This window comes from Silurus aristotelis (assembly GCF_946808225.1).
Source record: "Silurus aristotelis genome assembly, chromosome: 28".
In the NCBI taxonomy this organism is placed as follows: domain Eukaryota; kingdom Metazoa; phylum Chordata; class Actinopteri; order Siluriformes; family Siluridae; genus Silurus; species Silurus aristotelis.
Window position 1 is genome coordinate 6,471,680 of NC_139601.1, and position 14,587 is coordinate 6,486,266.

General features: G+C 39.5%; 1 protein-coding gene across 7 annotated transcripts in view; it reads left to right on the forward strand.

Annotated features, from left to right (window-relative positions):
- The first annotated feature begins 5,320 nt into the window (after positions 1-5,320).
- The window catches only part of foxp4 (forkhead box P4), a 128,762-nt gene continuing 119,495 nt past the window's right edge, over positions 5,321-14,587 (forward strand). For 3 of the 7 annotated variants that reach the window (XM_083534116.1, XM_083534117.1, XM_083534120.1), the window contains exon 1: positions 5,405-6,166. The gene's annotated coding sequence lies outside the window, so the exon portion shown is untranslated. Of the gene's footprint in view, positions 6,167-14,587 lie in introns of all 7 variants that reach the window. The other 4 variants (XM_083534118.1, XM_083534119.1, XM_083534115.1 and 1 more) reach the window with 4 other exon arrangements.

Consider the following 14,587-nt stretch of genomic DNA (forward strand, 5'->3'; position numbering starts at 1 on the left):
ATATCCTTACAGTAAACACCCTCAAACACAAGAAACACTATCAAACTAACTACCTGCCAGTGTTACAGCACGATCACAGCAAACAGCATCGCAGTACTCAGGGAAAGGGTCGTGTTGGGCCAGGTTTTATGAAGCTGCATGTTTTATAGCACATGGCCCTCGCCCAAGTTCGATGCTTGCACATGCGCAAGACAGTGAAAAAAGTTATTGGATTAAATATATAGACTTTCTTTGATATTTAAATGCTGATCTACATTCGATCTCACCTTCACCTGTCAGTCTTTAATCACTTTTCTTTTTGTTTTTTGGTGCAGTCAGTCACTCGTCAAAAACCCACACATTTCTCTTTAATTATGCGTGGGGGGGTAAATGTTGTAGAACAGCCAATTCATGTAGCCAATTATCGTTTAATTTAATTACCTGTCGACTTTGATAATTATTACCCCTGATTAACCACAAAGCTTGCTCTTAAATGTTAATCGAAAATGAGCTAAAGTGCTGAAGTGTTTCTTTCTTTTTTTTTTTTTTTTTTATTCTGAACGGAGGATGTTATTAGATCTCAGTGACAGAGTAACTAACCTTTGCCTTAGCCTGCAATATGTCTGATGGGTTATGTGTTCGCTATTCATCTATAATATTCATGCTCTGCGTGTTAGTGTGCATGTGTGTGTGTGTGTGTGTGTGTGTGTGTGTGTGTGTGTGTGTGTGTGTGTGTGTGTGTGTGTGTGTGTGTGTGGTTCTCCACTTGCTTGGGCCTTCAACATCTTATATCGAAAGCCTTTTTCTTCCTCCACTGCTGTTCTAGTTTAAAACCTCCCAGGACTTCCTGTCTGTGCAAACAAGTAAACAAACAACAAACAAACAGATAAACAAACATTGCATCAGCAGCGAATGAGATGAGCTTCATGCTCGAGAGAGAGAGAGAGAGAGAGAAAGAGAGAGAGAGAGAGAGAGAGAGCGAGAGAGAGAGAGAGAGAGAGAGAGAGAGAGAGAGAGAGAGAGAGAGAGAGAGAGAAGGGGGAAGGAGTGCGAGAGAAGCAAAAACAACAACAACAAAAAAGGGAAACGAGTAAACAAACATCAAACAAGCACAATTGTTTTGCATGTCCCTGGTTTTGGCAGTGTTCCTCCGGTATGCAGAGTGGCTAGACAAGACAGGAAGAGAAGAGAAGAGAAAAGGAGAAGAGGGAAAAGAATAGAGGACAAAAGAACATAGAAAACAAGAAATAACATCATGCATGGGAGATGAAGACGTAAGTGCACACTTCTTAATGTTTTTCTTCTTTGTCCACTTGCTTGTTTTTTGTGTCCTCCACCCTCCTTTTTCTGTCTCATTCTTCTCACTCACTCACTCTCTCTCTCTCTCTCTCTCTCTCTCTCTCTCTCTCTCTCTCTCTATCTCTCTCTATCTCTCTCTCTCTCTCTCTCTCTCTCTCTCTCTCTCTCGCTCTCTTTCTCTCAGGATTGACATTTTTTCTCTGTATTATTCCCACTTGAATGTTCCCACTTCGGTCTTAAATCCACATGACCTTTTGATGTTCGCTTCTGAAGCTGTAAGTTACCTCATGTACATGGGAATTTCTCCTCGGCGTGGTCATATGACATGTCCTAGTGCAGCTTTGTCCAAATTATTAAGCCTCCTGCTTTATTACCTTCACCGATGTGAACTTGGCAAAGCTGATAAGTGGTGTCTTCGATTATAGAAGGGCGTAAGATGATGTAAAGCACAAATCGCTTTGAGATACGCGAGCATCGTCCAGATGAACTTTAAGCTTGTGTATTGGGATTTGTGCTCGGTGTGATAGTGGGTGCGAGCTAGTTAGTGGGTTGGACTCGGCTGCACTTGAAGTTCCCGCTTGTAATCCTTTTTTCGCTGCAGATGGCTCATTAGCTTGAGCAAGAGTGTTTAATCTTAACCCTGTGATGGTGGAAGGATCCTTGGCTCAGCTTCTTGCTTCGTCTCATCGCAGAGCTAGGATATCTAAGCTGGACGGCTTTCTGTGATGTGTGTGTGTGTGTGTGTCTAAGCAACTAAGTGACCTGAAAACCATTAGCCACTGTGCACGCAAGCCATGTTCATATGTCCGTCCAAGAAAGTCCAGACATTCATTTTCACTGGGTTTTTCCTAGATCCAAAACCACAGCAAGTAGAAACTCGCATTTATATATATAAAAAAAATCGATTACCGCAGAGATAGGAGTTGAGATTTGCTTGGCAGGACTTGCAAGTGAAGTCAGCATGGTTTTAGGGATTGTTGCCCCTCATAACTTTTTAGATTTTAGTTTTGGTTTTAGTGCTATTGATTTTTCTAAGTGGATCGGACGGAAAGGGGTCATATGTGTCTGATGGACATCTGAGGGACCGCCTGTTTTTAATCTGACAGTTAAACGAAGAAGGCCATTGGCATAGCCTGGGTTTTTTTTTTATGGTATATGGTATCAGTGGGGCGTATGAGAACATTAGGTGTACAAATCCCATACTTACCTTAATTAGGTAAAAGTCTGACAATGTATTTGCATTGTGAAAAAAAGAAAATACAGGGTATACAAGACTTTTTCTATTATAAGCTTCATTTTCTACCAACGTCACATGATCTTCATCTTCATCCTAATGCTTTAATAGACTTTGCTTGACATTTTCCTATTGGTTCCTTAATTTTCAGATCCTAAATAAGGTTTCTCATTGGAATTCCTACAAACAGTCACAAACCTTCAAACGAAGCAAGATAGGATACATATATCCCATATTGAGTGTGAATTAGTAATAAACTGTAGTAGGAAAGAGATGGGGGGGGGGATACTTGCCTTTAATTATGAAGAAGACCGATAAGGTATTTGCAGAATTTTTGTTTTGTGCATGGTAAAAAGACAGTAAACAGCATGTCCTAAACATTGTTTTTATCAAACTTCATTTATATTCAATTAGTTATGTCACATGACCTACATCTTCATCCATTAATGCTTTAATTAACGGTGCTGTACATTTTCCCACTGGTTCCTGACTTTCGGTGGTGTGTTAATACATTATGTACTATGGAAATCCTTCAAATAGTCACAAACTTTCAACCGAAGCAAGATCTGTATCATATAACATATATCATATATGTCCTATTGAGTATGAAAATGGAATAAACCATAGTTTATGTGAAAAGAGAGGTGGCAAGACTTTGTTCAGGGCCCACACATCTAGATGTGCTTTGGAATATTGGTTGAAGGTTTGAGCTGCAATATTTATAATAAAAAAAAACACTATTTGTAATAGAATGGCCTTACTGTTACCAGGCATTTATGCTCATATCATACCCGGTGTTTCATGCACAGATGACAAAAGTACTCACATCCTTCACTGAAGTAGAAGTACAGATACTCATGTTTTAAAAGACTCTGGTAAAAGTAGACTTTTTTACTCAAGTTAAAGTAATGAAGTTTGGTCTCTGACTTGTACTTAAATTAAAAAAAAGTAGCCATTACTACTACCTGTTTGAGTGTCACGCTGGTAACTGGACCTCACATCATATTATTATTATGGCTGTCAATCAATTAAAATATTCAATCGAGATTAGTCATGAGTTAACTTACGATTAATCAGACAACATATTCTTGTAAATATTTAAAAATAATTTTAAATTGCGTAAATCATCAGGACACCAAATTGCTTTGCTTTGCTATGTTTTCACACGGACGGTTAATAAGGTGATACCGGAGAATCTGTACCTCTAATACCAAATGGAACCTTTCCTATGTTTCCACACGGACGGTTAATGAGGTGATATCGGAGAAACTGTACCTCTACTAACTTTCTTTTATGTAATCCAACTTTCATATGGATTACATAATGAAAGAATATTTGTATTCGATGTGAATTGGTTTAAAACTGGACATGTCGAGCTTTCTATACATATATTTATGTTTGTGAAGCAGTATTCACTAAGATTCAGGGTGATTTATTTATGTGTTGTGAAGAGCACACCCTGTCTGTTTTCTTTATTTTACAAAAGCACAGCGTTTTGTTGTTATTATGAGTTCATACAAATAAAAATAAACCCTTTACAGATTAGAATGATGTATCGCTCTTATCTGTACGACCAAAAAAGACAGAGTAATCGAAGTTTGTTTCAGTGTTATGGCGAAAAAAAAAGCCACAAAACGCACCGGCGCGTTTGTCGACCTCAGGGGGTTCATGGTGACCTCAGGGGGTTCATGGTGTGCATCATGGCGGATTTTTATGCTGATTTAAGACTTGGCGCATCAATAGTAAACAATTGTTTACTAATTAAAAATAAGTTTTCAGTGGTTTATTTATTTATTAATTAATTTCTATATCTGAGTAAAGAAAGGACATTGTGAATGAATGTGAATATAAAACAAACGCAGAGAAAAGATGACGATGATCAGGTGATCAGGAATGTTTACATCACTGACTCCCTCTGTCTTATCCACGTTAACCCCAGACTTCATGTTGCCTTCTTCCCTGCTTGTTAGCTTTGTAAACTAGGGTTAAACTTTGGCTTGTGAGAGCCAGGAAATGATACACCAGCGGTAGATTGGAAAAGCCGTGCAATAGGTTGATGGGATGAAAACGGCGTGCAACAAGAAGAAAAAATATTGAAAATATTGACATTTCACCAAATAGATTTCAAGTAAAGTAACATGCCTTTTTTTTAACATGTAAGAAGTAGAAAGTACAAATATTTGTAAAAAAAAAAAAAAAAAAAAAAAAAAAAGGAGAGTGAAAGTAAAAAGTGAAGTACTGATACCAGAAAAATCTACTTAACTACCCACCTCTGGGTGGGTGCTGGGTGGGTATTTCCCACCTCTGGTTTTATGGGATAGACTGTGAATAAGTGCTTATCAGCAACAGTCTGATATCAGTCTTAAAACCTATTTATTAATATATATTATATATTATAAATAGAATTATTATATACTATTATATAACCCTATTTGTGTTCTTCTTTGAGTAATAATAGGAGATAAAGGCAGATTTAGCTTAGAGTTTCTCTGTTGAGAGGTAGGGGAATCTCCTATCGTTATTCTATTGTTTCTGTTATTTCAACCATGTTATTTTATTTATAATTTCTTATGAATCGCTTTATATTTTAATTTGATACTCTTTAGTAGCATCTGTTGTTTGATTAAGCTCCAAACCATGCACGGGCAGGATGCAAAAAAACAAACAAACAAACAAACAAACAAACAAAAAAGTACATGCGCTCTAACGCATATACAGTACACACTAGAACAAGCACGCGCACCCACACATTTATACACGCGCACTCATGCACCCGCGTGCAGGTCTGTTCCGGGCGCGCGAGATTTCTTTCTTTCTTTCTTTTTTTTTTTTTTTTTTTGCTTTTCCTTTTTTTAAGCTCCCAGGAGCTTGGAGCGAAGGAGGAGGAGGAAGAAGAAGAGGAGGAGGAGAAGGAAGGGGGGAGCCGCGTGAACGCGCACCTGTTTTAGGCGCATTACGGTAGAGAGTCAATTGTCCTCCAAACACATCACCGCCGCTCGCGCGCGAGCCCCGAGTAATCCAACACTGATTTCTCTCCGAAAGAAGAGAAAAGAGTGCGCGAGGTGCGGGACAGGGGAAGATGCCAGCTAAGGCGAAGCGTTCCTGAAGACTTGATAAGAAGAGGGAGAAGACTAAGGGGGGAAAAAGTAACAGAGAAGTAAAGCACGGAAAGGAAGGTGAGAAAGAAAGAACGAACGAAAGAAAAAAAAAGCAAGAAAGCGAAGCCGGGGAAGAAGCTGCTCGCGCTCGTTTTCGCTTTCACGAACTTTTCTTTTCTTTTTTTGTTGTTTTGTTGTTGCATTGATCATGAGCTAGTGTGCACGGGGTTTTGTTTTCTACTCCACCATCCAGAGGAAGCTAATAAAACAAAACAACGCAACAGCAACCAAAAAACAAACAAACAAAAAAGAGGAAGGACATAGAGATCATTGAAGTCTTTTTTTTTTTATTATTGAAAGTAATGCTCCCTCGAAATTGAGCATTTTTTAAAAGCTTTTGTGCTTTTTTTTCCTGGTGTTTTTGCCGCTTTTTTAGTTTTGATTTTTGATTTTTTTTTGGAATCACCGGGACATTTCAAGCCGAACCTGGGAGCGAGAACATCCACATGGTCGAGCGCGCGCCGTGAAACTTCACTTCTTCCGAGTTTGCAAACAGGTTCATATCATTCTTCTTTCTTTATGTTTACCTCTCAAAAACTTTTTCTCCCTTTTAAAATCCTTTTCGCTCTTGGTTTATTCACTAATGCGACAACTTACGATTTACTTAAGGGTTTGAAAACCAGCGCGTGCGCGCGCGTGCACGGGAGCGTCATTTCTACACTGACAAAATAAAGATATTAGACGAATAAATACATTAATTAGGAAAGAATTGAGTTGTAGGAAATCCGACTTATGATTTTTATTCGCGTTTTAAAATCCTTGTTATTTTCTAAATGTGTTGAAATGATCACCTGAAGTCGCACCTGGGAAAAAAGTGCGAATTTCTTTCTTTTTTTTTTTTTTGTGCAATAGCAGCACGAGCGAATAAAAAAAATGCGTTTGAATCAAACTTTGAGGCGACTTTCACCTATGCATTGCAAGCAAAAGAAAGAAAGAAACCTATCTACATTTCAGGTGCATTCTAATGTAGTCATGCATTTCGAAATATATATATATATATATATATATATATATATATATATATATATATATATATATATATATATATATATATATATGTATATATATATTTAAAAATGACATATATACGATATGCATTGGCGATTAGAAACTTTTTGACATCTTATTAACATGTTTTGGGCCTTGTGTTCTTTCTTATTTGGACCCATGCGGATAAAAATCACGCCTCTACGTGACTAATCACGCATTTCATACAATTCATAAATAATATGCATCAAAATAATAACGCTAGCAATGATAATGATAATAGTACGACTACTGTTAGAGGCCTGTGATATAACAAAACAAACAAATTCGCCATTCTTAGTATGATGTGATCTTTATTAAATCAGGACTAATGAATAATAAATGCATCAATATTATAATATCATCGATTTCCCCCAGTTTAGTGTCTAAACTGCAGATTTGTCACGCAGCGTTCAAGTTTCCTAAACGTTCAGGTTTGAGACCATTTTCTTTCTTAGTGAACCACAAAGAGGATCATCCAAAAAAAACGTGGTTTACGTTTTAAAAGAAGTGTGTTGGGGTTCCTTGTATTAGCGTGAAGTTTGTTTTAATTTGATTGAATAAAATATGTATTATCACTTAATAGGAAAAAAAATGATTTGGAGCGCTCGGGAGTGACAGCGCTGATTTGGAGCATGACAGATGGTTATTGATCCATGTGGATTTAGCCTTCTATAAGGCTTTATAAAGAACAGTTACGCCTGTCTTCTGGTTTCCGGAGGGGGGAAAAAAATACGGAGGAAACTTGTCAGGGGTGGAACTTTGACCCGCTGCTTATTATTTGAACGTTTAGAAATGATGAACATAGCACAAGAACACTTAATCCCTGTAATGCCGAATAGAGTGAAAGTGAGTTTTCGCCTCGCGCTCCGTTTAGGCTCCACGCACAAAATGAAGATACACTACAAAACTGGAGATTTGATATAGATTTGATATTTATAGATCTATTAAAAAAAATCATATTGCACCTCGGTTTCACTGAGTATCAATTTACTCACTGTGAGAAACACTTTTTCACACAGCATAAAATGTCTTCAAACTTTCCTTTTAGTCTGAGTGTTTGTGTGTGTTTGTGTGTGTGTGTGTGTGTGTGTGCATGGATGTAATTATGTGTGATGAGAAGAAAAAACAGTAATGATGCACGAATAGTATAAAACGAAGGACTTACGACCAAGGTAAGGTTCAGTTTTTCCATATGCATGATTTTGCACATGTTGGCCTAAATAATAAATCCTGGAGTGTGTAATGCAGCTCAGACTGATATGCGTTTCTTGCCACACATTTTTCTCTGACATGTAAAGAAAAAAAAAGTACACACCGGATGGCACAGCAGGTTTGACACGCAAGTTATTACGGGGTGACCGATGCCGGACAGGGCTTTGTGCGCTATAGATTTCCTCCTGCGGCTCGTTGACCCTGTTTCCCAATGGCATTGCTGCTATTGCCCGGTGCCATGCACAGCCTCGAGAACATCACAGTCGGCTCACAGAGTTTTGAACCCGAGCGACTTTCTGATCAGTTCAGTTTTTCCTCTTCTTGCTCAATTATTTTTCTTCCTAAGAAGTGACTGCACATGAATCTGCCTGTCTATGAATCAATCCTGTGCCTGGTTTGGTTGCACCATGTGCCAGAATGAACAAATGGAATCATGTGCAAAAATCCTAGAATATTGTTTAGTTCGGTAATGATATTTTTTGGGATGCATATGCATCAGTTTGCCCTGTTGATATAATTTTAGAGAAAATGTGTATATTTATATTATCGTGGACATTTGCCCCCTTTTTTTCTCCTCTACCTGCTCATTTCAGTCTCGCTTGAATGGCGGAGCGATCCAGTGTGAAGCACAGATCGTCCCTTTCTTTTTGCACGAACACAAACGATAGTAATGAGGATAATTCAGAGGAGGCGACTTTCAGCCGCATTGTGAGCTTTTGTGTCGCTTTCGGAGCCGCAAGTGCCAGCGGCCCCACTTCACACAAATCGTTTTCACACACCGGCTTCTGCGGCCAAATGCTGGAGGGGAAAAAAAAGAAGGAAACCTCACACACTTCTTTTTTTTTTTTTTTTTTTTTTCCTTTTTTTTTTTCTAACTCTAAACATTTCATTTTTGCTTTCTTTTATATTAAAACTCATTTGAATTTGGAGTGAGAGTGGAGTGTGTGAACATGGAATTCAGAAGTTTTGCTGTAGTGGAACCGGTGAGGTTTGACAGGTCTGTGTGTGTCGTTAAAGGAGAAACATTTGTGTGTCGTATCAGTTCAGTTTTGGAACTAACAGATGTTAGTAGTGTTTGGTGGTTTTGTAGTAAAAGAAGGATGTGCTGTAGCTAATTGTTTGTCTCTGTGTGTGTGAGAGTGAGAAAGAGAAAGAGCTCTAAGCGATATAAATGTGAGTGTAAGATATTTTGGGTTTTATTCCTCTCTGCAAGCACTTCTGATTTTCGTGCACTTGTTGGCTCCATCACCATTAAACACTTTTCTGGTTTCAAAAATGATATTATTCTGTTAAATATTTTCCGATCAATCCTTTTTTTTTTTTTTTGCCCGATCAAAGTGTTTCTGAAGAGTAGCTTGTAGAATGAAGATTTTTTTTTTGTGTATTGTTTGACCTCATGTCACGCTATTGACCGTTTCCCCCCCCCACCCCCCCACCCCTTCCTCGATGCACTCAAACTGGTTTGTCCGAAATACGCAATGATTAAGTTTGCCTCTTTTATACTCCCTGAGCGAAAGGGTCAGGCCTGGATTTTACGGCCATTTGCCTCCTTTGAATGCGTCGCCTCTCGCGCCGACCAGCAACGACGCAGCAACGGTGATTAAAACATGTGGTTTTAATTGAAGATGTTATTCAGTGGAAACCCAGCGAGCCAGGGCATTTTCTTGCATGAATAATAAATGACACCCTTTTTTTTTTTTTTTTTTTTTTTTTTGTAAAACATTTTTGACAGTGAGGCGTGTTTTTTATTAAGAGTCTTAAATCTCTCGGAGAACGAGAAACAAGCGAAAACAAACAAACAAAAACAAGTCGAACTTTAACACAAACTGTTGCATGTGTGAACGGGGAAGAAAGAAAAGGTTCCTTTTGGGTGGAAAGAGGAGGGATGTTTTCCAGATGACACACTTTATCTGATTAATTGAGGCGGCGTGCTGCGTAGAGATGGCATGAACCCTCTCGGATGAACGGCACGAAGCCGACGGAGGTAGGGAGGTTTTTGTTTTTTTGTTTTTTTCACGCCACGGCTTTCTTGCATCGAGATTAAACATCATTGGCAGCTTGAGTTTCTCTTTGCAAGTCTCCCCCCCCCCCAAACGTATCTATATATACGTGCATACGCCGACCTCTGGGAACCGTTCTACGGCATTATTCCAGGTTGTTATGAGTTGAACGGATGCCTTTAAGATCACCCCATAGAGCTGGGTCGAGGCCCATTTCCAGAGCGGAGTGGTGGAGAGGAAGTCAGGACGGAAATGACTGTATTAGTGGCAGAGGTGTTGGTCATTATTCCTCGTGATCCATTAGCTAAGCGTCCCGGGAGAGCACTGGGCAGACAACGGCCCAGCTTTATGGCCTATTATCAGTGCTTGGAGTGGAGCGTGCTGGCGGGAAAAAGCGCAGCTCTCAGAAAACGCTTTCACCCGCGAGACAGAAAGAGGGTGAGATACGTAGAAGGGTGACTGTAACCAACGAGGGGAAAGAAAACCATCGTCGATGAAACCTCGCACTCCGATGAGCCTGATCGATACATGTGCTGACACGGTCAGCTTTAGCTTTAAGCGCGAGAAGAAAAAACAAATAACGCGCTCCTGCTAAGTTTTGCGTTCGGCCTGACAGCTGTATTTAGGTTATGGATTTTCTCTCAATCCTGCTTCTCCTCCCCTCCACCTCCGCCGCTCTCGCTTTTCACGAAGGTCCTCATAACACAACGCTGTGTATATTTTGAAAACCCTAGTTAAAGACTGACAAACCATCACGTCCATCAGGCGGAGAAGGAGGGGGAGGGGGAAGAGGGGGGCATACATATCAGTTAAGCTCCTCTGGAGAGAGAGAGAGAGAGAGAGAGAGAGAGAGGGGAAAAAAGATTGCGAGGGAGAGAAACTTTCAGCAGTTTTTAATGCACCAGTGAAAGACACGAGGTTGACGACTAAATGACAACTCCGGAGTGAACGCGCTTGAAGTTTCTCTCGGAGTTGCGCGTGTCGTTAAAAAGAACCCGAATAATAAATAAAATCCGCGCCGCTGAACATCCCGTCAGCCCGCGCGATTAGCAAACTTCAGCCAGACGCTGGTCCCCAGGAGCCGAGTAGATCTTTTAGAGTTGTTTTTCTCCCTCTGTGGTCTTTTTCTTTGTGACAAATCCACATCCTAATCCACAGCCAGCTGTTGGAAAGTGCGAGGAGAGTTACAGAGTCGAACTGTACGTCCAGGCTAATTTATTCTACAAGATGGGCATATTAATAATAATCATTTCCCCATTTAAATCATTTTTATATAAAAAAAAAAAGAAATAATAATTAATAATAACAACCCCTCCTGACTGGTTTTAGTACAAATAAAAAAATTACTCTGTATAATCTTACAAAGTAATGAACGATAGTTTGGGGGAATTTTGAGATATTAAAGGCCGTGTGTTGGTTCATGTCCTTTGGGAAGCACTCAGAGTGAAGTGCCATAGTGTGTGTAGGACTTTTCAATTGACACTGATCAGAGGATGAACCGAGAGGCAGTGAGAGGAAGAGGAAAGATTAAGTTTCAGATGAGCTTCAGAGATGACACTCAGCTCACACACACACACACACACACACACACACACACACACACACACGCACAAAAAGACGAGACTCTCCTGTATCTAAACTCGCCGCTTGCTCTCGACCCGGAAATTTCTGAAATTTAACGAGACAGTGACGGAAAGCCGTGTCTCCGCTGCCACCGAACGCTACAAACGTTTGACTTTTTTTTCTGAAAAGCCTTAAAAGAAATGTATCTTAGTTGGTTGGGTGTGTTTGTCTTTTTTTTTTTCCTTTTTTTTTTTTTTTATATATTCTTTTAAATTGTTTTAGATTTTAGATCGAGCACATACACTGCTCTATATAATAAGTGCTTGATTTCCGGGACTCAGAAATTGGATTTTGTAGAATTAAATGCACATTTTCCTATTTTAAAATGATGAATATTTTGTATGACCATTATTATTCATTATTATTACTATTAATAGAAATGTTGCTTTTGCCAGCACCTCATGACTTATCACATGACTCCACTCATGATGCTTGAAGGTGTGTAGAAGTGCTCCTTTTTTTTTTTTTTTTTTTTTTTTTTTTGTACTTTGGGTTGATGGGGATGATGTTGATGGTGATTGATGATGGTGTTCATGGGACCAAAGTGGAGCGTTTAGATTAAATCTGTTCCATGTAAAAAAACGAAAAAAATAAAATAAAATACAGAAGCCGTTTAATGAGAAATAAATAAATCAACAGAAAAACAAATAAATAAATAAACAAATAATTAGGCTATGTAGAAAAGTATATATAAATATATATATATATATATTTTTTTTTTTTTTACTCACTTTAGTGCTTATTATTTGTAGACAGAAAGAAGAAAAGTGTGTGTGTGTGTGTGTGTGTGTGTGTGTGTGTGTGTGTGTGTGCACTTGCTGAAATGGAGTAACCATTGAGTAGAACTGCTTTTTTTGCACTCCATCTGCAGGCTGTGGGCAGCAGGCATTGTTGACCGAGGCACATCTGCCACTATATTATCCCCAGCTGTTATCTGCATAATTGTGTAATACCCACCCGCTCCTCCTCTCCGTATACACACACACACACACACACACACACACACACACACACACACACACACACACACACACACACTTAGACAGTGTCCCCTGTTCTCCCTCCCTAGCATATGTGTGTGTGTGTGTCCTTGGGGCTGATGGATCGATCTGTGGTCAGACTTGGGTTAGGTGAGCTGTGTGTGTGTGTGTGTGTGTGTGTGTGTGTGTGTGTGTGTGTGTCTGTGTCATGGTCAGTGCCACTTGCCTGCCAGATTTTTTCACAGGTAGTTTTCCCTTCATACAGAAAAAATTGAAGAGGATTTCCCTCATCTGTCCACTCCTCCTCCTACCCACAAGTAGTGAAGTTTTTTTCTGTCTCTTTTTCCACTCAGTGTGGAAAAGAGTTAGAGAGAGAGAGAGAGAGAGAGAGAGAGAGAGAGCATGTGTGTGTGTGTGTGTGTGTGTGTGTGTGTGTGTGTGTGTGTGTGTGTGTGTGTGTGTGTGTTGCATGGCTTTGCATTGTGGATTTTGAAATTATTTTTAAAGTGCAGTTACATGAGTGCAATGCTCACCGGCAAAAAGTTGACAAGTTGAGTTTTTGTCCATTTTCGAGCGCTCCCAGGTTGTTCTGGGCAACGCGTTTGTCTGTAATTAAGCGCTTTCTTTCTTTCAACAGCAGATGCTCCCTCCTCCCCCTTTTCCCCCTCACTCAGCATGAAGAAAGACTCATTATTTCTCTTTTAGTAATCCCAGTACTCTGTGTGTGTGTGTGTGTGTGTGTGTGTGTGTGTGTGTGTGTGTGTGTGTGTGTGTGTGTTGGTCGGTCAAGAGAGAAGCCTTCCCTAAGCCTACCCGAACTGACATCTCCTCTCCAGCAGCCTCATTGAGAAGATGTTTTATAGTTTCTTTTCTGGCTAGGATAGTGAAAGCAGAGTTTTGTGCATTTGTGTGTGTGTGCGTGTGTGCGTGTGTGTGTGTGTGTGTGTGTGTGTGTGTGTGTGGACGCAACGATTTTTCATTACAACGCAAGTGAGTGCATTTTCAAAGCTCCTAGTACTCACTTAAATAACACCAGAGCCAAAAGTCTAACGCAGAGTTAAAGTAACCCGTCTTTCTGTCTGTCTGCCTGTTTATCTATCTATCTATCTATCTGTCTGTCTGTCTGTCTGTCTGTCTGTCTGTCTGTCTGTCTGTCTGTCTGTCTGTCTGTCTGTCTATCAGTCTCATGGCATCCCTGAATCTATGATAAAACAGGAGCGAGTGCTTTAATTAAAACAGGACACACAACCAAATTTCATGTTCTTTTTTTTCTTCTCTCTTTTTTCTTCTCTCCATGCATTTTTTTCTAACAGATCTAAATTAAGGTGCCATGGTGCACGAGGCTTCAAAGTTTCGCCACTTTTCTTTTAAATCGTCTTTCTTCACACGTCACTTTGACTTAAAAAAACAGAAATAAAATGAAAACTATTTTAGAAATGAAAACTCGATCAAGACAGGCGTTCATCTGATGGTGCTACAAATTTACCACTCAAACTAAAAGGTTAAGTACAACAGCCGTATTTTAGTGCACGTGACACGAGTTAGCTGCATTTTAGATATAGCAATATGTTATATAAAATTCAATACAAAACAACAAACCACAGCACAAACATTTTTTCTGATGTAAAGGTTACTTTTCGGAGTATGTGTTGTACAAAATAAATAAAAAATGCAGTAATGTCGCAATTAGCAACTTTAAAAAATACAAATAAAAAGAAAGGAACGCAGATTGAAGAATCTGAGCTTCACAATATCAATACCCTAAAAGAAAATAATAAGAGAACGAACACAAACATGCTACGAAGGTCGCCATGGCTTTATTTTTCAGTTTTTCTCTTTTTTGATCTGAGTCTTCACTTTCCTCTTTTTTTTTTTTTTTTATGGTTGAGCAAGGTGAAAAGGGGAGAGAGGGATGGAGAGAGGGGAAAGTCGAGTCGCTGAGGGAAGTTTGCATGGCCACAGCCACACGCTGAAGCTTTTTTATGTCTAGGCCTGGTAGTAAAGAACTGAAGAACTTCTGGAAGTTTCCACGAACGGCGCGCATCTCCAGGGTGCCGTTTAACCCGAGACGGC